This window comes from Silene latifolia, chromosome 11, assembly GCF_048544455.1.
Source record: "Silene latifolia isolate original U9 population chromosome 11, ASM4854445v1, whole genome shotgun sequence".
Lineage (NCBI taxonomy): Eukaryota > Viridiplantae > Streptophyta > Magnoliopsida > Caryophyllales > Caryophyllaceae > Silene > Silene latifolia.
In genome coordinates, this window is record NC_133536.1 from 194,129,040 (window position 1) to 194,152,505 (window position 23,466).

A 23,466-nucleotide genomic window follows, 5' to 3' on the forward strand; every position below is an offset into this window, starting at 1 on the left:
TTGGTTTTTCAATTTTTCAAATTTTTATGGTTTTTTCGAAATTTTTCAATTTTTTTGGATTTTTGAATAAAAGTTAAGTTAGAATTCCCCATCCCCACACTAATATGGGCATTATCCTCAATGGCCAAAATGATGGGAAATCATGCAAGCATGATGCATGAATTCTACACTAAATGCAAGCTACACTAATCTATACTACATGATGCATGGGTTTTTGTTTATGACGGAGAGGATAATTTAGATTACCTCTTGTTGTGTATGTATGTACTTCCCCAAACCGAGTTAGACATTATTGTTAATGTCCTAAGGTTGGGTGTAGTTCATGCACACACGATGCAATGCATGAAACTAAATTTGTCATTTTGGATTTTCAAAAGGTGGGAACAATAAAATGAGAACACCTCAATGTGGCCGAGGTGTTAGTCCTCTATGTTTCTAGGACTACTCCAACAATGATCAAGATAAATAAATAAAACAAAGAGAGAAATAGACAAACCTCAAGAGGGTAGGAACCTCCAAAGCTTGCTAATCTTCCATCATATCATCACTATCATCATCTTCCTCAATAGAAGTGGACTCATCACCACTTCCCTCTTCACTTTCTTGTTTACTTTGTTCATCATCCTCTTCTTCTTCACTAGACTCTTAATCAATGTTATCATCAACATCTTCATCATCGACAACCTCATTGTCACCCGGAATCTCAACCCTAGATGCACTCGGAAAGAAGACTTCCCTATCTGCCCAACTAGGCAAAGGACATGAAGGATCAAGTAGTCCTTGCCTAGCTAAGTGAAGGAGGGGTGGATATTGGGCTAAGTAAGCATCTTTCCGATCCTTGAAGGCTTGCTTGTGCATCTCTTGCATAAGAAGAGTCATATAATCATTTCTTGCTTCAACACCTTCGGGTTTGAACTCTTGGTACTCGAAAGGATAGGGTGGTGTGACAATGGAAGAGGAGGGCATTTCAATTTTATACTTTTGTTGTCGGCTAATGTATTCAGACTCTTTTGAATGGGGAAGGAGATAGTTGATCCGGTGGACACTTAAGCGACAAATCTTCGAAGGCAAAGTAAAAGATCTAGCCTCACTAGTGAGCCATCCATACTTGGTGTCAAGAGGGTTATGAGAGACCCACTTGTACTTGGTTATCATAGTTTCAATATCAATGAGATGACCACCCTTATTCGCCACATACTTGCTATCCTTGTTGAAGTTCGGATCAAAGTATTTAGCCAAAAGAGTGACTAGACCTCCATTCACAATAACGGTAGTGCCTTGCTTCCCACAATCAACATTTAGCCATCTATCCACCAAAAGCCTTAGAGAGTTGAAAGGCTTGGTGAATTCCCTTCCAATGTTCAAGGCCGACTCAAGAAGAACAAAATCGAGTTTGGTAAAGTGGTTGGTGTCTTTTCTTGAAATGATGGTGTTTACTATGACCTTATGCCACACCTTAATGCCCGGATGGTGGACTAATAGAGCGCGACTAGCATGGTAGTTCTCAAATTTCCTTCCAGAAATTGCCTCCCAAAGAGGGTCGGGGTCATATTTGCCAACATTCTTGAAATAACTCGGTGAATCACTAAGACCCAAAGCTTTACTCATTTCCTCAAAGGAGATGCGCCTACTAACATTAGCTAGGCGGAACTCGATGGTTTCCATAGTCTCTACCTTATTAACTTTCAAAGAACTCACGAATTCTAAGGTAAGGGAGGGGTATGTCAATTCTTTTGTTGTAAACAATTTCTCCAACCCCATGGCTTTAAAGAAGGCTCTAGTTTGCTCAAGGACACCCAACTTATCTAAGGCATCTTCACAAATAAACTTGGTGGATAGAAATGATTTTCTAGCAAACTTGGCAAAAGTGTCCCTATGGGATTTGAAAATGAAAATTACCTCCGGATAGTTCGAAAGTTGAGCAATTTCTGGAGTAGTAGATGTTGTTGCTTCCATGGGAGGTTGTTCTTGTTGCACTTCCAAGTTTGAGCTAGCTACCACCATAGCCAATGAGGCTTTCTTTGCTTGTAGACTCTTTTGTCTTGTTGAGAGTGCCTTTGCTTTTGGTGCCTTTGTTGCTCTTTTTGTCCTTGCCATTGATGCTTGAACCAAGAAAAGAGTGAAAATCTTCAATTTCCAAGTGTACCCAAATCAATTTCAAGATGAAAGGCTTTGCCTTTATAAATTCAAAAATCGACTCAAAGGTTGAAGATTTTGTGCTTGGTTTTGATTTTTGTTGAAAAAGGAGTGATTAATTTTTGTTAAAAGGATGTTTTGATTTGATTTTGATGAATGTGGTTGAGGAAATCTTGTTTTTGTGATGGAGAGGATGAGGGTTTTGAGTTTTTGGGGTTTATGGGTAGTGTTATGAATGAAGGAATGAAGAAATGAATGTGGGAGGGGGTTTATAATGAACCCGAAAAATTTGAAATGCAGGGGGAAGACGGGCGGCTTTCCTTCGGGACGCCCGGATTCTGTCTGGATGGGCTTCAGGAATTCTCGCCTAAAGACGGGCGGATTCTAGCAAAGACGCACGGATTTGAAAATGCGGGACGGGCGTCTTTCAGAGAAGACGGGCGGATTCCTTTCCAGGGATTTTTCTTGTTTTCCTCAGCCAAAAAGACGGGCGTCTTCTCTTGCAGGACGGGCGTCTTTTTGAGGACGGGCGGATTGTATGCAGGACGCCCGGATTTGCTAACAGTCCCAGAATTTCAAAAATTCAGCTCATGAAGGACGGGCGGATTCGGACCAAGACGCTCGGGTTGTCTGAAGACGGGCGGATTCTCTTGAAAACGCTCGGATTCTTCCCCTTTTACCCGGATTCAGTTCCATCCGTGTGTTAGCCTATCCCTTGTCATTTTTCATCCTTCTTCAAAATCTCGTGTTCTTCATTGTGGGGGCACTACTAAGGCATGGATAGCCTAGGCAATTGCTATCCCCACACTAAGCTAAAGCACTACACATCAATTGAAATCATTAGTCCCTCCCTCACTTCTCTCAAAAATGATAATTATCTTGATCAAGGCACAAAAATCCAAAAAATGACAAAAATGCAAATTAAGAATTAAAATGCGAGTTAGGGAGTTAGAAATATTTACAAATGGCGGTTTAGGGAGGACTCCACCAAAATTTCATTCTTGATGAGATGTCAAGGGGGCATGTCCAAGGTGTTGTTGATGTTGCTCAACACCTTGAAAAAGTAATCAAAAGCTTGTTCATTGTCGTGATAAAGGTCTTCGATAGACCTCTGCCCTTGTTGTCGGTCTTGATCGATAGCATTGCCAATGTAGGGATTGAAAATCCCTTCAAATTCGTCGTCCCAAAGACCACAAACTTCATTAAGTTGATCATTAAAACTCTCTTGATTTGATGGAGACAACTCTCCCATTTTCTTTTCTTGGCCAATGAGTCCATCTTCTTCATTGCTTGATTTTGGTGAGCTTTGCAAGCTCTCTTTGTTACAATTCACTTGCTCTTTGAATGGAGCATCTTCAATTTTCTGGAGTTCCGACTTCTTCCTATCATCCTTCCGGCTATAATGATCGATCATAAAACATGGCTCATGTAAATGGGGAGCTCTCATAGTCTTGTCAAGATTGAAAGTTATGCTCTCATCTCCCACTTTTAGAGTGAGCTCTCCATGTTTTACATCAATCACCGCACCCCCGGTGTGTAAGAAAGGTCTTCCTAGAATGATTGGAATGTTGGAATCTTCTTCCATATCAACAATGACAAAGTCCACTGGGATGAAAAACTTCCCAATTTACACGGGAACATCTCCCCATATCCCTAATGGTGTCTTCGTCGATCTATCGGCCATTTGGAGTGTAATATTGGTGCATTTAATCTCTCCCATCCCCAACCTTTTACTCACCGAGTACGGCATAACACTCACACTATCCCCTAGATCACAAAAGGCTTTGTTGATCGTGGTGTCGCCAATGGTACACGGTATTGAGAAGCTTCCCGGATCCTTGAGTTTTGGAGGTGAACTCCCTTGAAGTATTGCACTACTCACCTTAGTGAAGGCGATAGTCTCAAGCTTCTGGATCGACTTCTTCTTTGTGAGGATGTCTTTCAAGTATTTCGCATAGGCCGGCACGTGATTGATTAATTCCGTGAAAGGAATTGAGACTTCCAAATTCTTCACAATTTCCATAAATTTTCCAAGTTGGTCATCAAATTTGGGCTTGGCTTGACGACTTGGAAAAGGAAGTCTAATCACAATGGGCTCCTTCTCCTTGACTTTGTCTTCATTTTTCTTTGAAATTTCTTCTTTTGATGATTCTCTATCCTTGGAGTTTTGCACAATTTCTTCCTTATCACTAGCTTCCACAACTTCACCCTCAACTTGCTTCTTCGGTGCTTCATACCTTGTACCACTTCTCAAGTGAATGTCACTAACCATTTCATGTCTTGGGGGATTACTTTGAGGTGGTAATTGCCCCTTTTGTCTTTGTGAGCTTGAAGATGCTAGTTGAGTCAATTGGGTTTCCAATATTTTGGTGTGAGCTAGAATGTTGTTGATGGTGGTTTCCTTTGCTTGACTATCTTTTTGCATTTGAGTGAAAAATTCTTGTTGATTCTTTTGCATTTGAAGGACCGCTTTTTGAACATCAAAACCTTGGTCATTTTGTTGATTGTATGGAGATTGATTTTGGTAACCTTGGTTTTGGTTGTAAAAGGGTCTTTGATTATTGTTTCTCATGGGAGGTGGGGTGTATGTTGTTTGAGGGTTTTGAACATTTTGGCTTTTGTATGAGAGATTTGGATGGAATTTGGTGTTTTCATTGTAATAGTTGGAATAAGGGGTACCACTCTTGTATGCTTGGAAAGCATTCACTTGTTCATTTGTTCCCCTACATTCACTTTGATCATGTCCCAAAGTTCCACAATTCTCACATATCCCACTTGGGATTGATGAAGATGCCGTCATGGCATTAACATGATGCTTTGGTAAATTTTGAGGCTTCTTCAAGTCTAGCCATAGCTTTTTCAAACTTCAAATTGATGGTATCAATGTGAGCACTAAGTTGAGCACCCAATTGAGTAACGGAGTCCACTTCATGCTTTCCTCCTCTAGTAGCCTTGCGAGGTCTACTATATTGTGAGTTATGGACCGCCATTTCCTCAATTTTGTTCCAAGTTTGATTGTCATCAACTTCGGTGAACATTCCATTTGATCCCATGTTGAGAATGTTCCTTGAATCTTCATATAGACCGTTCCAAAATTGTTGTACCAAGAACCACTTGCTAAGTCCATGATGAGGACATGAGCGACAAATTCCTTTGAACTGCTCCCAAGCTTCATACAAAGATTCTTCATCCCTTTGCTTAAAACCCGTAATTTGAGCTCTTAGCATGTTAGTCTTTTCCGGTGGGTAGAATTTTTTGTAGAAAGCTAGAGCCAACTTCTTCCAAGAATCAATTCCGAGAGTGGCCTTATCAAGGCCCTTCAACCATTGTTTCGCGGTGCCAATTAGAGAAAAAAGAAATAAGACCCATCGAATTTGGTCTTAAGTTACACCGGTTTGAGAAAACGCATCACAATAGTCACAAAAGGTCTCCATATGAGAGTGAGGGTCTTCACTAGGCATCCCCCCAAATTGGCTCCTTTCGACTAATTGGATAAATGCGGATTTGGCAATAAAATTTCCGGTTAGATGTTGTGGTGTGGGAGTACCATTGGGTAGGTTCTCCTTGGTGGGTACGGAATGTGATGAAAACTTAGGCATTGTGGGTTGATTTTGTGTTGTATTTTGTGTTGGGTTCTCCTCACCTTCTCTTGCAAAAGGGTTGATGAACTCAATAGTTGGTTGAATATCTACAACCTCACTAATACCTCTAAAATTTCTCCTAGCAAGTCTTCTATTGGTTGTCAAAGTTCTTTCAATTTCACGATCAAAAGGTAACAAGTCACCTTGTGACCTTCTAGACATGCAAAATATCAAACAACTCGAAAATAATTAGAACAAACCTTGAGGAGTTTTACTTCCTCAAGGCAAAGAAAGACACAACTAATAACAATGTATGAAAGTCTAAATCAAGTTAACACCGTCCCCGGCAACGGCGCCATTTTTGGTCGGACACTAACTATATCTTTTCGGTAACTTGTCGTTAGGAGCACCTAGACCAAAACACAATTTATAGCTTCACAAACAACTCTACAATTAGTAAAGAGGCAAGTAAAGGTCGGATCCCAAGGGACGGGAATTGAGATGAGATTTCTATTGAAACTAGTGGTGTCTTAAGGGTGTCACAATTTGGGTTGATGTAGAAGGTCACTAAACTAAATAGCAATGAAAGTAAACAAGCAAGATGAATTAAAAGGGTTGTAAACAATTGATAAAAAGTACTAGGGTGTCATGGGGTCATAGGAGATTCATGGGAATTGATCATACAAACATGTTCTCAAATTATAAGCAAGCAATTATTGTTGTGATGGATTGAGTTGGGTTATATCTTACAATCCTAGGAATGTTTGGGTTCCGGAGCCGAATCGATTAGATTGTACAACACCTACAAGTCGACTTAGTCTTCCCTACTCAACAACATGCATGGTCTAATGAGACTCGAGTTGGTTTATGTCTTACAAGTATCATTGAAAAGGTAGGTGATGGGTAAAAAATGCAAGGATTCATAGGCTCGCATTTCATCAAACATAACATGTGCATGAGTTGAGATCAAAACAAGCAAGCAAATAAACCATGAAAGCATATTAATTTAAGCATGAATCATTCCCCATGTTGGTTTCCCCTAATTACCCATTAACCCTAGCTAGGTGACTACTCACTCATTATCATGTTGAACATGCTAGCAAGGTTGTCAATCATACCAACAAAGTGAAACATGATTAATAAATTAAAGTAATTAACAATAATTAAAAAGGGATTAAGAGAATTATACATACCTACTAATGATTCCAATAATAAAGCAAAGAATAAAAGAAGTACTTGATGCTTGATTGAGAGGTTGTCAATCTCCCAATAATAACCCAAATAATCTTCAATTACCCAAAATAAAGGATGAACAAAAGAGAGATTAAGGAAATAAAACTTGTATTAAAACTTGATTAATTATTGATTACAAAACTAAAGAGAGATTTGATTGATATTAACTACTCTAAGAATTGATAAGAAGAACATGCTCTTCCAATTAGACTAATGAGGTAGTTATAGTGGGGATTAGGTGTAGGAATTAGGGTTAACTAAGGGCTTAAATGACGATTAAGTCCCTACTTAGGAAAACGCCGGTATTTTCTGAAGGATGGGCATCTTTCTTGAAGCTTGAAGAAACGAAGTTGCGATGTCTTGGAATCCGTGCGTCTTAGGCTCGGGACGGCCGGATTCCTGTGTTTCTGCCCGGGCGTCCTTGGGAGAAGACGGGCGTCTTCTAGGGTTGCTGCCCGGGCGTCTTGTAAGGAAGACGCACGGATTGTCGAGGTGGAGGACGGGCGTCTTCTAGGGAAGACGCACGGGTTGTCATGCAGCGTGCTTTCTTCTTCTTTTCTTCCCTTTTCTTCATAAAATCTTTGGAGATTTCCTCGGGGATGCAAGGATCTTTTCTCATCATTGCCCATCTACTATAATATGTACAAAGGCCTTCTAATCTTGTCTCTCCTTGATACTTGGTCATTGAATTCAATCAATTTAGTCTCATTTTGCTGTGATAATGCAAGGTTTGCACTCCTTTCCTACCAAGGACACAAAACCTCAAAGAATATGCAAAACAAAGAACTAAAGACAATAAATGACCCAAATATGCACTAAAAAGCATGGGAACAAGGCTAATTCGAGGACTAAATATGCTCTAATTATGGTCGCATCAGGCATACCACGGAAGATTGCTACACCCTACGGAGGGAGGTTAAATACAAGTTGTAACGCCCCGAAAAGCAAGCAGGTAGCTCAAAATAGCTCTCTTTATTAACAATAGACAGCAGCGAAATTACAAGGGCGTCACCGCCGTATTCTCTTTTCATAGAATACGAGGCTTATAATAAAATAAATATAAATAGGCTATTAAAGCTAAAAACTAATAACTCTATTTACGAATTATACATCTTATTCTTTTTATCTTCTATATGAATTTCCTCACACTTGGCCTTCCTCGATACTGTACCTGAAAAAGAGTGAACGTAACGGAATCAGCCAACAACAGGCTGAGTATGACTCCAGTTGCCTCCACCGGCCTTATGTCATTCCCTTATTCAAAGAATTCTCCTTATTACCGTATGACCCAATACAATAACTTACCAGAATATAGTATTCTCTGTCATGGACCAACCCGGTATCCCAAAACCATTATATGACTACCATACCAACATGACATATTCATATGACACTAATGCCGGTATACCATTACTGAAGAGAATAGACATTACGTATTTCTCATAGGCCAACGCTCCCTTTTTAATATGGGCCAACGCCCTAGAGCCAACACTCCCTTTTTAATATGGGCCAACGCCCTGGAGCCAACGTCTCTGGTACCGAAGTTGCCCCTTTTTATATATAGAGCCAACGCTCGCACTGTGTACACAGTTTTGATTTCCTCAGTAATGTCATCTCAAATCAATAATCGTATCCCGTATGCTACAATTGGCCATTTATGCAATATGACAACATCAACCTTATCACAGTCATATATTCATAAGACGATAACTAATATAACATGTGAGCAGTATAACAATCATAAGATGAAATTAAAAATAAAATTAATATAAACCGATTATTTCTAATCTCTTATTTCAAAGGTAAACAAATACTTATATCGACCAAGGGTCCTAAAATCATACCTTATTAAGTCACAAAAAAAAACAACGAATTAACCCCCTTCTAGCGCCTACTACAATCTCCTTAATATATAGGAAGTTCTATTTTCTTTTCTTTCAATACTTCTCGCTATCCATCTTTCATATAACTACTCTAAAAGGAAAGGTTTTGAGGTATCATAGACAGGTAGTCAAACGTATAAAGTCTTTGGGGTAACTAGCCTACGTGAGTAATCCTTAGTCTACATACGTGCTAGCAAATTAGCATCTCCCCCCCCCCCCCCTTTTCTCCATAAGTATCTAATAAACTAGTAAAAATAGATGTCGTAACGAGTCCCGAGTCCATATATTCTTAGTCAAATTTTAAAGTAAGGTTTTTTTTCGTTTATATAGAAAAATATGTGAGTATAGTCTAGAAATTCTTTGATAGTCTTGTTATTATATATCTCTTAAAACTAATTTTCTTCGAGGTATTACATTCTACCCTCCTTAAAATAAGTTTCGTCCCGAAACTTTAAAATGGGAAGTAGAAAAGTTAAAAACTTCGGGTTTTTAAAATTTAAGCTAGAGAGTTGCAAGAATTGATTCAACAAAAATCTTTGAATCACATTTTTTGAATTGGTAAAATAAAATGTATGTCTTATATAATGGAACGCATGAATTCCCCTCGCGAACAAGAATTCGAGTGGTCTAAACCAAAGACGAAGTCAAATCATGCATTAATAGGCGCTTAACCGGTTATCAGACGTCTCCAATATCAAGTCTAACATCCAAACAACAGCTCAATACCAAAATAAAAATAAAAAAAATTATTTTAAAATTCTCAATAAAATGTTTTTTTTTTTTTTTTTTTTGAAAATCAAACATAAAATTAAGTTTTGAAAATAGACTAAAAACTAACTCGAACTAGTTATAACTTTTGTAATATGAAAAATAGTTTGAGTCTTAAAACTTTGAAATCACGGCAATAACACCAAATCAAACTGAGAGAAAAGACACAGAATAGAAATTCTATAGGTAAAATGTCTCGAAACTTGAGTAACTCATCTTACCCTAATAAAAAGGCTATAACTATTAGATAACTCACTCATGCATTTTACACACAAAGAGAACATAAAACACAAACAAACACTTTTAATGTCTCATTTATAAACAAATCACTTAATAAACAACTAATCTTTCTATACTATAACTACCCCACTCTCACTTTTAGTAGGTTTCAAAGTTAGCTTATTGGTTTCGAGTTTTATACTAGCCCCAATAATCTATTCCCCCGCTATACGCGGTTGCAGGGAGGCTCTGATACCAATCTGTAACGCCCCGAAAAGCAAGCAGGCAGCTTAAAATAGTTCTTTTTATTAACAAATAGACAACAACGGAATTATTTTTTGGCTTATACAATAAAATAAATACACTTCTAAAAGTAAAAGTAAAACTCATTAATTATAAACTATACATCTTATAGGTCTTATCTTTTAGGTGAAATTCCTCACACTTGGCCTTCCCCGATACTGTACCTGAAAAAGCGTGAACGTAACGGAATCGGCCAACCACAGGCTGAGTATGACTCCAGTTGCCTCCACTGGCCTTATGTCATTTCCTTTATTCAAAGAATTCTCCTTATTACCGTATGACCCAATATAATAACTTACTAGAATACAGTATTCTCTGCCATAGACCGACCCGGTATCCCAAAAACATTATATGACAACCATACCAACAAGATATATTCATATGACACTAATGCTGGTATACAATTACTGAAGAGGATAGACATTACGTATTTCTCATGGCCCAATGCCTTGGAGCGAACACTCCCTTTTTAATATGGGCCAACGCCCTGGAGCCAACACTCCCTTTTTAATATGGGCCAACGCCCTGGGGCCAACGTCTCTGGTACCGACGTTGCCCCATTTTATATATGGAGCCAACGCTCCCAGTGTGTACACAGTTTTGATTTCCTCAGTAATGTCATCTCAAATCAATAATCGTATCCCGAATGCTACAATTGGCCGATTACGCAATATGACAACATCAACCTTATCACAGTCATATATTCAAAAGACGATAACTAATATAACATGTGAGCATTATAACTATCATAAGATGAAATTAACAATAAAACTAATATAAACCGATTATTTCTAATCTCTTATTTCAAAGGTAAACAAATACTTATATCGACCAAGGGTCCTAAAATCATACCTTATTAAGTCACGAAAAAAAAACAATGAATTAACCCCCTTCTAGCGCGCCTACCACGATCCCCTCAATATATAGGAAGTTCTATTTTCTTTTCTTTCAATGCTTCTCGCTATGCGTCTTTCGTATAACTACTCTAAAAGGAAAGGTTTTGAGGTATCATAGATAGGTAATCAAACGTGTAAAGTATTTGGGGTAACTAGCCTAGGTGAGTAATCCTTAGTCAACATACGTGTTAGCAAATTAGCATCTCCCCCTTTTTTTCCATAATCATCTAATAAACTAGTAAAAATAGATGTCGTAAAGAGTCCCGAGTCATATATTCTTAGTCAAATTTTAGAGTAAGGTCTTTTTCGTTTATATAGAAAAATATGTGAGTATAGTCTAGAAAGTCTTTTATAGTATTGTTATTATATATCTCTTAAAACTAATTTTCTTAGGGGTATTACACAAGTATAATTTAGGAAACCAGAGCCACCTATTATGACGTGGGGGTAGACAATAGGACAAGGTGGATTCCACGAGTCAGACTCAACCTTCGGCACCACCCACCTGCATAAAGATAATAAACGTGATAACAGGCGGCTCAGACCTAAGTGGTTTAACATATTCAACTGCAAAAACGCACGCCACCTGTAACACGCCCATTTATTTAGGAGCCTTAGCAAGACATTCCCAAATAAATAGGACTGTTACAATCTCGGTTTCCCGAGGTAGTGAATAACAAAGTACAACAAACCAATGTACTTTAGATAAAATTTGGCGATTACATGTTTATTACAAATTAACCAAACTAAAATCAATATAAAATTAATTACAACTTGCAGCGGAAATGAATAAAGTGATGAATAAACTATATGATCAAGACTTGTAGGTAGATTGGCCAAGTCCTCACGCATCCTCATAAGCTCCCAAGTCAGCTAATCTTAAGTACCTATCAAGTTTGCTCCCCAGTTACGGTTCATCACAGGTGTTCACGAATACACTGTCAACCACGAGGTTGATTAGGAATAACCAACAACAATACAAGGTGAAATGATTTGATAAATAATGCAAATCCAACTGAGCTCAACACCCGTTCATCTCGCCTTTCCCTGGCCCGAGGTATCCATCATCCCAACACAAGATTGAGGTATCTATCATCCCAGTATAAACTGAGGTATCCATCATCCCAGTACAAAACTGAGGTATACAATACAAATGCCACGCCAATAATAAAATAATAATCATCCCAGAGCGAGTCTGAGGTATCCAACGAATATGATATGAATAGACCAACAACCAACGCATAATCCAATGATATATAAACCACATATGATAATTCATCCAATGGCAATTAACCACACAATTTCACAATTATTCTTATCAATCACTTAGTAAGACAAGTTGAGTAGTTATCCTACCTCGTCAACAAATTCCAATAACGCAATCCGAATATTTAGAAATCTGATTAACAAAGCTTTTCACAACTCCGTCACCTTGAGACAAGTAATAATTATAATTACTAATTATTCTAATTACATGAAATATAAACAATTGAACTAATTTTGTATCTTACTTATTCATTAATTATAATAGTTATATTATTACGCAAGTTAGAAATATATGTATTATTAATAAATAATAAACTAATTAATTAGTCCTCTTAAATCCACCATTAACAATTTTATTAAACTAATTCCATACTACAAACCTACTTATCACTCATGATCATCATTCATCAAACATCCCCCCATAACATGATTTGAACCGTGTTTTACTACCCCCAAACACGTCCCTCTCTACACCAGTACACACGGCAACCACCAGCAGCCCGACGCCACCGTGAACCACCACTACACCAACCACGCACCAATAACCAGCAACAACACCCTACACGACTGCCCTATTCACACCTACACTACGCCAATCAATAAGGAGCGTATCACAACGGTTTAATGCATTTAATAATGACCCTTAGATTACCGTTTTCTAAATATTGGCGGAAACCTAGACCGCAATAATGAGAATAACGATTTCCCACGAAAAACGTTGTTATTATAATGTGACAACGACTACTTAACAAACCGTTATCAAAAACGTTTAACGGTTTCCAAAAGCTCGTTATAAAATCTCTCTTATCAACGGTTGTTTGACAACCGTTACCAGTTTAAGAAAACGGCATCTCGAAAACAGTTACTAAATTAGCATCAGCAACGGTTTGTGGTACCCGTTGTTATGTTATAGATACGGGTTTCTTGTAATCGTTATCATTTTCAATTATGAAAGAACGGTTTTTCAATTCAACCGTTGTCACTATTTGATTAGATTTCTCAGTTTGACCACTGCATGCAAAACTTTATCAGAACTTTAATAAATATTCAATTTGACCAAAATAATTCTATAAATATGTCTTCATAATGTTTTAGGTCAAAATCTAAATTATCAAACATTTACTCTTTAATTTCTCTCTAAATTTCTCTCTAAAAAAATATGGCTGGTATATCGGAGCTACAATCACGTTCTCGTTATGCACAGCCTTTTACTTGCATTCTCCATAATCTCCTGGTTCGTTATGATGTGAATGGAAAAGGTTTAAACCCTAATTTTGGGTGGTTAACGCAAATGCTTCGTGACTCCGGTTTCACTGCCGTTAAAAAAAGTATACCCTGTGCCTACAAACAAGCAAGGTTTTTTAGGCTTTGCTTTTATCGAGTTTGACGAAGCCAACTGCCATGATAGTTTTCGTCAGGGAAGAAAATTAGGGGCTAGATTTTCGGGGAAAGATGCGGAAAAGAGGACTTCTATTCGGGTACTAGACAAAAGGGCCCTTATCTATGGGATGCGAGCTATGTTGATCATCTTCTGCTGAGACATTACGGGAGGCATCACATTCCTGCCACTGTGCCTATGTTATGGGAGAAAGAGGCCATTCCACCTGCGTTGCCCGCTGATGATGAAGTGTTGATCTACGACTTGAACTAGCCGAAATTAGACATGAAGACTATCCTAATACTTCATCAGATTCTAATTAAGTCTTTAATTATTATCTGACATTATGAGTTGTATTTTGATTATGGTGGTAATTTGAATTAAAATTTAATTTTTATGTTATTTGTTACGTTTTGTGTTGCCCCATCCTCTGGAATTCAGAGACTATATCACTAAAAAAATTTGTGTCCTCCGGGAGTATGGTACTCCTTATACTCAAAGACAATCCACCAAATAAAATTTTATAATGACTAACTTTCTACTTATAATAATAAAAAAGAATGGAAACGGCATAATAAGATAATAAGAATTGGAACCGTTATAATAATAATAAGACAAAATGCTAACAGTTCTTTGTTAAGCCGTTATCATATTACATATATCAACAACGTTTATTTTAAAGCTATTGCCATATTACACAATTTAACAATGGTGTTTTTTAAAACAGTTGTAAAAACAGATCCACTGTGAAAACTGAAAAGTTTATGATTTTAGTTTACCAATGCATGCCCTATTATTATTGGTTGTTTGACCATTATTCACCCATGCATGCATGCACAATTAAAACGATGCTTATAAAAACCGTCGTAGATTATGCAACTCTAAAAATAAATGAAATTCCAAAGGTATTAATAATAGAATGACCGATGGTGAACAAGTCATCTTTGTCGTCGTCGCCGTCATTAATCTTTATAGCTTGAAAAAGGTAAACTCATTTTCATAGCTACTGGCTTATATATGGGTTGTACTTGGATGATTGATGGTGAAATTGGTGATCCCATTTATAATGATGGAATTGCTAAATTTTACAATTTCGTTAGTGAAAATTTTCATCTCCACTCATCAATCCCCTGCCCTTGTAATAGATGTGGTAATATTAGGGTTTTGCCTATCCTAGATGTCAAAATACACTTAGAAAAGAATAGTTTCAGTAGAGATTATAGGCGTTGGATTTTTCATGGAGAATTAGAGGATGAGGATGGGGAATCTGATATAGAGGGTAAATAATCATACACCTGAAGCTGCTGGTTTAGATATAGGGGATGGGGGATATGATTTGTGTGTAAACAATCGGTCAACTACACCTGAAGTTGTTTTAGGTGAGAAGTTTGCTGAAGATGACGGATTCGATGATTTTGAAGCTACCGGTGAAGGGAAAATAAATGCTGATGCTTTAATTGAGAAGTTGAGTCAATCTGAAATACCTTTATTTACTGGTTGTAAGAAGCATACCAAATTGTCTGCGGTGGACGATGGTAAAGTTATATAACTTGAAGGGGGCAACTAAGTGGAGTGATAAGAGTTTTACGGATCTTCTAGCTTTGTTATGTGACATGCTTCCTGACGGTAATGTTCTTCCGAGTCGGACATATGAGGCTAAAAAATTGATTAGAGAATTGGGCATGGAATATGAGAAAATACATGCTTGTCCCAATGACTGTATATTGTACCGTAAAGATTATGAGAAATTATCATATTGTCTGCGCTGCTGTGCATGGCGTTATAAGACTAAGGAAGGGATCCCAGCTAAGGTATTGTGGTATTTTCGAATAATACCAAGATTCATAAGGATTTATTTGAATGAAGAAGATGCAAGAATGTTGACTTGGCATAATAGTAGAAGGATTGAAGATCGAAAGTTAAGACACCCAGCGGATGGTCAACAGTGGAAAGAGTTTGACGCTAAATATCTTGACTTCGCCAAAGAAGCAAGGAACTTGCGTCTAGTGCTCTCCACAGATGGAATGAACCCTCATGGAAACATGAGTACCCAACACAGTATTTTGCCAGTTCTGTTGGCCATCTATAATTTACCCTCATGGGTTTGCATGAAATGGAAGTATCTGATGTTGTCTTTGTTGATATCTGGCCCTCGACAACCTGGAAATGACATAGATGTGTATTTGGAACCACTTTTAGATGATCTGAAGATTCTGTGGGAAAGAGGGATACCAGTGTTTGATGGTTATAAGAAGGAAAGTTTCAATCTGAGTGCTATGTTATTGTGTACAATAACTGACTTTCCGGCGTACGACGATATTTCTGAACATACTGTACATGGGAAAGAGGCTTGCCCATTGTGTGTGTGTGTGGGGGGGGGGGGGGGATGTTGAATCAAAATATTTGAAGCATTCTTGCAAGCATGTGTACAGGGGAAATCGTCGATGGTTATGCCCTTATCATCATTATCGTAAGCTTCACAAGACGTTTAATGGATGTTCTAAGCAACGTGGGAGTCCTCATATTTTGAATGGTCATAAAGTATATGAGAAAATAAAAGATATTGAGATAACGTATGGGAAGAAGGGACCTAAGTTGTCTACTCGTGGTTATAAAAAAAACCATATTTTTTACCAAACTTCCATACTGGCGTGACCTCCTGGTTAGACATTGCCTAGATTTTATGCACCTTGAAAAGAATGTTTGTGATAATATAATAAATACTCTGCTGAATGTTCCGGGTAGGGCAAAAGACAACAAGGCAGCTAGGGATGATATGGTTGAGATGGGTATTAGGCCCGAGCTAGCAGCTAAAACAAAAGGAAATCGAACTTTTTTGCCGCCTGCAGCTCATACTCTTTCAAAGAAGGAGAAAAAAGAGTTTTGCGAATTCTTACATGGTATTAAGGTGCCTTAGGGCTATTCGTCTAATATTAGAATCCTTGTTTCGTTGTAGGACCTAAAACTTACTGGTTTAAAGTCACATGATTGTCATACATTGATGCAACAACTACTAGTTGTGGCCGTTCGTTCCATTCTACCTCCAAAGGTTCGACATGCTATAATTATATTTTGTTATTTCTTCAAACCAATCAACAGTAAAGTCATTGATCCCGATGAAGCGAAAACTTTGCAGGACATCCTCGTCACCAGTCTTTGTCAGTTTAAAATGTATTTTTCTCCCTCATTTTTCACTATCATGGTTCATTTGACTGTCCACCTAGTTCGGGAGGTTTTGTATCTCGGGCCAGTGTATTTGAGATATCAGTACCCATTCGAACGATTGATGAAAGTTTACAAGGATTACACATCTAATAGGTATCGTCCAGAGAGGTGTATTGCTGAGCGAGCAATTATTGATTAAGCTCTCTCGTATTGTTACGCGTACCTCTACTTGGATGATTTAATTGGAGCTCCTACGAATCGTCATAGTAACTGGATGAATGAAAAACATGTAAGGGGTCGTGTTTCCAAGGATATGTCATCTGACATGTGACATAGAGCTCATACATACGTTCTTTTTAACGATGATCATGTCCAGCCTTACAGTATGGAACACCAGCATTACCTTAAGAGAAAACACCCTCATAAGAACGAAAGGTGGTTTGCAAATGAGCATTACAAGCAATTTAGTGACTGCTTTAAGGATACTATTTACGATGTTAACAACCCAATTGATCATTGCTCAACCAGCCTACAACATCTCGCTTTCGGTCCTGATACTCGTGCAACTTTTTATAGTGGGTATGCGATCAATGGGTACACTTTCTACACCCACATTCAAGATGAGGTGAGCAGGATGCAAAACAGTGGAGTTTGCGTATATTCTGAGGCAATATGCTTTGCTAGTTAAAAGGATAAAAATCATATTTTGGGCACAATGCAATATTATGGAATTATTCAAGAGATATTGGTTTTAGACTACATGAATTTTGAGATACCTCTATTTCGGTGCAAGTGGGTTGACAACAACATCGGTGTTAGAAAGGATGATTTAGGATTCACATTAGTAAATTTTGACAAGGTTGGAAACAAGGACGATCCTTTTATATTAGCATCACAAGCAAAACAAGTGTTTTATGTTACCGATCCTATGGATACGAAGTTGTCAGTTGTTCTATCTTGCCATCGCCGAATTCCAGATGATGAAGACATCGAATTTGAAGAACTTGGTCACAGTGCTATATTGCAATTTGGTAATGATATTGAAAATATTAACATTCCAAACATATATACACGAGATAATCATGATGAAGGTATTTGGGTTAATGAAGAGACTAGCAAATCCAAAAAACGTTCCCGGCAGCCGTTAAAATATCAACAATCCAAACAATATATCTTACATCATGTATAATTATTGTCTTGCTGTTATCTATCAAACTATTGTTTTAAACTTTTTCTGTTGTTGCAGTGGGCGGGTTAGAAAAAATCGTACCAAATGATGCTTTATTTCTTGGCGGTAAAATCAAACAAAATGAGTTATTAAATACAACGGTTATACCTAAGCCGTTGTTTAGGACGTGTGAAGTTATAACGGTTCAGGCCGTTGTTATCTATATAAAAATGATGCTTTATTTCTTGGCGGTAAAATCAAACAAAATGAAATATAAAATAAAACGGTTACCTAAACCGTTGTACAGTTATAACGGTTCAGACAGTTGTTATGTATATATTAATGATGTTTTATTTCTTGGCGGGAAAAATCAAACAAAATGAAAATATTTAAGACAACGGTTATTTCTAACCCGTTGTAGATAGTACTAATCAATTATGGTTTCAAACAAAACCGTTATCTGTTTGGAAACAAAATACAACGGTTTTTCTAATACCGTGTTTATTACTTTCCATTAAACAAGGTCTTCAAAATGTTGTATTATTCACACATATATACTTTGAGCTCCCCCCCCCCCACACATAATATCCTCAAACAACGATCTTCTCCTCAATCACCAGCCTACACCATCGTCATCGCAGTCATCGTCATCATCGCCATTACCGCCGCCAGATCAATCCGGATTCTCCTCTTTAAAGAAGTAATAAACCCTCCTCTCTAGAGATTTGTGTGTTATTATAAGTATGCATTGTTATTATTTGTTTATTAATTTCTGCTTTAGATATGGTCGAAAAGCGGAAAAGAAACGATGGAAATGCCACAGGTGATGACTCAGGTGATGAGAATTATTTGCAACACACTGCGGGTCGAATGCGCCACAGGGTTTACCTAGAAGCAATAAATTAAAAGATACCTAATCCTTTACAATGGGATAAAGATATGGAGCTGCCATATGGTGAGAATGCCGGGTATTTTGCGAGTTGGATTGGCTGTTGTGTAAGACAGTATGTACCTCTCGGTACGCCGCGTATTAGTGAATTGAGTAAAATACGGAACACCATGCTAATAAACAGAATAAAGGTATGTATATACAATAATAAATGCTTTAGCTGAAATTACGTTACTACTTGATATGTGTATTGACCAAAACACTTATACCAACTATGCTCATCATATATGCAGTTAGCTTACGTTGTCCCCGAAAAGTATGATAAGTACCTAAAAAAAAGACAGGGGAAGCCCTCAGATCTTGGAAGTTAAAGATTGCTGAGAACCACTTGTTCAACAAGGAAACCAGGGAGATGAACAAGAAACCACCAAAAAATAAGTATCCGTATATCAGTCCGGACCATTGGGATATCTATATCGCTTATAGGGAGTCTGACGAGTTTAAGGTAACTTAATAATAATAAGTATGGAAGTATACTTAGTTTAGTGTTTGGTCATGCTTAAGTTTCTTGATACAATTTATTTGATGAAGGCTATGAGTGAGAGGAACAAGGCGAACATTTCAAAGAAAAAGACCGTCTTTTACGGCTTCCGAGGTGGTTATAGATTGATTAAGACAAAAATTGTAAGTACGTAATTCTTATAATATTAGCTAGACTATTAGGTGTTTTAGTCGGATGTTATATATGTTCATAGTAATCATACATATTTTGAGAGGATATCAATGTGATGAATGAATTGTAGGCAAAGCTTGGAAAATTCAGTCGTCACGACGCTTGGGTGGAAGGAAACTGAATATGATAAGGACATCAAAGAGAAAATTGTAAGTTTGACTTAATATGTCACTCCTACGGCAAACTGGTGGTCGGAGTTATATAATTTTGAGTTTATATAAAATTTAGTTGCTTAATAGTTTTATGTGTATGTAGAGGATCTGTGAGAAGGAGGTACAGGAAGGAAAATGGAAGCCTCAAGGACGTGATGGCATTCTTGCTACGGCAATCGGCAAAGCAGAGCATCCAGGTCATGTGAGAGGGGTATTGACGCATGTTGGTATCACTAAGTATTTTGTGAAAACTACTTGAAGGATTATGAGTGGTGATGATTCCAAGAAGGTAGCCGTATAGATATTGTATTTGAACAAACATAATTTGTAACTATATATGCTGACATTAATTTCTACTACACAGTTACAGAAAATAGCCAGGTTAATGCTGAGAATGTTGGAAACTGGGGAAAAGCAATCAGAAAAAGAGTTGGATATGGTTCAAGAAGTCATAAAGGAAGCGGATGAGGAGGAGGAGGAGGAGGAGAAGAAGAAGGAGGAGGAAAAAGAGGTAATAATGTTTATATCTTATATACAGTGTGTTATATGATTTGGAAAATCAGTACATGTTATATGGACAAGTGTTATGTCTTATAATTATTCATCTCAGTACACGTTTTTTACTTATGAAATTTATTAAAGGTAGTGAATGTATATGTACTAATTGATTAAAGCTGTCGTGAAGGGTGATTGCAAGGTGGCTTGTCGTCTGTTCTATTTACAGGGGAAATATAAAGTTGTTGTTGCTAGGGGATATATGTTCAATTACGACTAGTTTCAACAAGTTAAGGTTCATGGTATACCCCTTCGTGACAAATGCAGGAAAGTGGAAGTGTCCCAATTATATAACAATGAGTATGGGGAAGTAAAAGTACCATTTCCTAATGAGCAGGTCACTTATTTGGAAGAAGCCCTAAACTCTTATGTGCAATGGCCTGACAACCTCATCAATGTTGTCATCCCCGAGGTACCTATATGCAGACGTTAATTATTTCTTGTTCTTTAAATATATTAGGGTACGAATATTAACATATCGTAAGTACTTTAATCTTTACATTTGCAGAAGTTAAGCAAAGCCATGATGCCAGCTAAAGCAATTATTACTATGTCAACGGACAAGGTCACCGAAAGGACTACGTCTTCCCCAAAAACAAAACCACAGGACATACAATATAAGCCAGGTACGAAAGTTGTTGCAGTTAAGCCTGCTTATGATTCTTATTATGAATCATGTGAATATAAGAAAAAAATGAAAACTACTTCGTTGAAGGCTTTGCACATACTGGCTGTAAAGAGGTCACCTAGAGGGGATGTAGTCATGATTAACATTGAAGAGGAAATTATGGGCGCAACTAGACCTGGCAAAACGGGTCAACGGGCCGGGTCAATTCGGGTCGGGTTAGTTCGAGTTTCTCATTGATTTCCGGTTAACTCGGGTCGGGATGGGTCATTTCGGATTTCGGGTCTGTTTCGGGTTTGTTGGTCGGGTCAGTTCCGGGTCAAGCGGGTCGGGTTATTTCGGGTCGGGTCATTTTCGGGTCAATGAATAATAGATAAATTGTCATTTTAAGTCTTTTTGGTTCAATTAGAGTTATATTTTGTCGGGTCATTTTCGGGTTTGGTGGTTTCAGATTGGGTCATTTTCGGGTCAGGCCAGTTCGGGTCAAGAAAGCTCGGGTTATGTTCGAGTCGGGTCGGGTCAACTCGGGTTTTCGGGTCACATTCGGGTGATGTAGTTCAGGTCACTTCGGGTCTCGGGTCAGCCTTTTCGAGTCGGGCCAGGTCTAGGCGCAGCTGATATAGCCGTACTGGACCCGAAGCAACTGATGGAATTTGTCGACCTTGACAATTTAAATGTTGTTCACATTTTGATTTGGATGAAGTAGGTTTTATTAATAAAACTATTTAGTCATTTCCATTTACGAATAATGATGTTTGTTTAAATTATCAATTGCAATAACCTTCTTCGTTCCATGTGGCATAATAGGTACCTGAATAATTAGTTCGTTGAGTGGAAGGTCTCAATTCACACCTACGGATTCTTGAGTCCTAAGGCGTTCTCTGTGCACAGAATTTCATACGAAGAACAAATCAATAGTATCGCTCGTCGGTTGATGTCGACCAAATAACTATGGCTTGCCCTCTACAATGAGAATATGTATGTATAGTACGTGATTATTGTAATGAATCATGGTTCTGTAAATTTATTATTAACATGCTTACATGCGTGTAAATGAACTAACAGTTCAACGCCCCAAATTGAATAGGAAGCATTGTGTAACACCCCGACCCAAACCTAGGGTCGGGAGCAGTCACTCACAGTAGCTCGCCAGGCTGTGTACATGGCCCACAGATCTACACGGGTCCTTTTTAGCGCATTTTATCCACACTCATGCGCATCCCGGGAACCTTCCCAGGAGGTCATCCATCCTAAGACTACTCTCACTCAAGCACGCTTAACTGTTGATAGGCTTGTCGTGCACCTATGCAAAGATAAATTCCCTAAACACAAACAAATGTAGTAATAGGGGTCGAACCACAAGGAAACGGGAATTACGTCGTGAATTGCTATGGGTGGATTTTTATCAAGGTCGACTTCGATTTTTGGTTTGGTTTGTTTGTTTGATGATTAATAGAAATTATGATATAAATAATATGATTAAAAAGGAGTCTAAAGGGTTCGGGTCACACATGCAAGGGTAAACATATGATCGTGATAAATTCGGTACTAATAACATTGTCAATTGCTTAAGTTTAGAGACACCCACCTTACGGTTAGTGTCAACCATAGACCAGGTCCTAGAGAAACTCTCGTCCACGACTAGGTCGTCCTACTATACATGCTTAGTCTAATTCAATTCCGTGCCTCTCGACTTAGTGAACGAATGAACAAACTTAATCAATTGAATAAGGCATTAAACAAAGATTAAACATTGTGTCACAAGCATGTGATAGAAGCAATATGAACAAATATTATTATTAACCTATTTTATCATGTTATATACTTGATTTTTGCATGGCTCCCCTAGCCTTTAGACTAGGAAATTTAGCTACTCATACTAAAATGTAAATTGCAAACTAAATTGTAAGAAATGTTAAACATGGTTGTATGATTTATATAAATTAGATGATATAACATGTGAAAGGAACAATGCTAATATAAAATGAAATACTTGATTATAAACTATGTGGTAACTAAAATAGTAATGTAAAATTGCAAACTTAGAATTAGAAATACCTTAAGGGAAGAGAACTTATATGGAAGAATAAATAACAATAACCAAATGCTTGAATATCAAATGCTTGAACAATAACTTGAAGTACAAAATGTTGAAAGATTAACTAATGGAATGCTTAACAATTTGTAAACTAAAATGAGAAAACTAATGAGACAAATTATAATGCTTGAGGCTATTGTAAGTAAACTTGGACGTAAAAATGAGATGCCTAAAACTTTGGAATACCTCTCCTATTTATAGGAGAGGAAGGGGAAACGTAAACAATCAAGAGGGATGCAACCCTGATCGGGGTTGGGTGGCCCCGATCGGGGTCGTGTGTTTCCGGGTATTTTCCACTTAATTCCCCACTTAATTGATGAGGAATCCTAAGAACGTCATTAATGACCCTTAATGCACCCGGGTAAATGCTTCATCTATCATCTTTAGAGCTCCCAAAAAGTATCCTAAGCATGTTGGA

At 37.7% G+C, this 23,466-nt stretch overlaps 1 non-coding gene across 1 annotated transcript; it reads left to right on the forward strand.

The window, feature by feature from the left end:
- Window positions 1–5,256: 5,256 nt before the first annotated feature.
- On the forward strand, window positions 5,257–5,363 carry LOC141616566 (small nucleolar RNA R71). The gene has a single exon (XR_012530905.1). It is a non-coding gene; the product is annotated as a small nucleolar RNA R71 (small nucleolar RNA).
- Window positions 5,364–23,466: the final 18,103 nt, after the last annotated feature.